The 1,434-nt window shown below is 36.8% G+C and overlaps 1 protein-coding gene across 3 annotated transcripts in view; it reads left to right on the forward strand.

Annotated features, from left to right (window-relative positions):
* Nucleotides 1-1,434, forward strand: part of LOC107728276 (voltage-dependent anion-selective channel protein 1) — an 11,725-nt gene that overhangs the window by 4,180 nt on the left and 6,111 nt on the right. The window lies entirely within an intron of this gene.

The raw sequence follows: 1,434 nt of genomic DNA on the forward strand, positions 1-1,434 counted from the left end.
TTCATTAGCCATTCAAAGATTTGTTTAAATGATGTAAATGCATATTTGCTGAATGCTGACAGCAAACGGGAAAGTATTATAATGTTTGCCTTTCTATTACTAATAATATAAAAGCAATCGTTATAATACTTTTTGTATACATTTGAATTCCTTTGTTTAACAGTTCTATCGGATTATTAGACAGACTTCTATCCGTATTAGACAGAATACTGTTAACGACGACGGCGAACAATAGGGAGAATGTGAGCACTGTGTGCCCAGGAGCTGATGCTCTCAGCGCCGTCAAAATAAAAGTCCGGCATGCCGTCATAATAAAAGATGTGCCTCAAACGCATCGGCCAAACAAAAAAACGTATCTGCCGATATTTGAAAAATGCCAAATATCGGCCGATATATCGGCCTTGGCGATATATCGGTCGGCCACTATTCAAAAGTGATGCAACACAAAGCTCATGGCGATTATTGGATGGATGGCAGGTGCTACAAATAATGTTAGTGAAGTTCTGTTCATCAACGGAAAACAGTATAGATTAAAAGATCGATCTTGGAATTTTAGAATCCATATAGTTGCATCAAAATGAAGATGGATTAATTGATATTGTCAGCCCAGCCCTATCAGAGATGAGATAACCCAAACCTACATGATCGCTACAATGGACGGAATGGATCTGTGGCCCTCAGAAGCAGATAGTGACCATCAGAGGAACATGGAAGTGCACCACGTTTTTTCATACTTGTTTGCACTAATTGACCCATGGATGTTTATCTTGGAAAGGCGTGTGTGTGCGGATGTCCTCGTCTAACTCTAGCTCTGCAAATGCTGTAATCCATATGCAGACTGAAATATGACAAAATGATTAGAGTTGTGTAATTTTGAATTATAGACAAGCGTCAACTAAATTGAATAGTACAATGCATTTTATATGTGACCCTGTCTGTAAAATCCAGACTAAAGTCTCAATCTAATTATGAGTTCAGATAACAAGCATCAAAGTTTGATTTCAACCATTAATTTCACTATGATTTCAATCTTTGACATGGCCTTACTCAGTCAATATTAAAGATATAAAGGTTATATTTTCACAGAATGTTCTACATCTTTATGAAGTATGATTTTATGTAGAAAAAAGTAAATCACAAAAAAATGAGGTTTTCACAGGCAGGGTCACATATAGTTTTAAAGGAACACTCCACTATTTTTGAAAAAATAGGCTCATTTTCCAACTCCCCTAGAGTTAAACAGTTGAGTTTTACCGTTTTCAAATCCATTCAGCTGATCTCAGGGTCTGGCGGTAGCACCTTTAGCTTAGCTTAGCATAGATCATTGAATCTGATTAGACCGTTAGCATCTCGCTCAAAAATGACCAAAGAGTTTCTATATTTTTCCTATTTAAAACTGGCCTCTTCTGTAGTTACATCGTGTACTAAGACCGA

This window comes from Sinocyclocheilus rhinocerous, unplaced genomic scaffold (genome assembly GCF_001515625.1).
Source record: "Sinocyclocheilus rhinocerous isolate Xijiao unplaced genomic scaffold, SAMN03320098_v1.1 scaffold217, whole genome shotgun sequence".
Lineage (NCBI taxonomy): Eukaryota > Metazoa > Chordata > Actinopteri > Cypriniformes > Cyprinidae > Sinocyclocheilus > Sinocyclocheilus rhinocerous.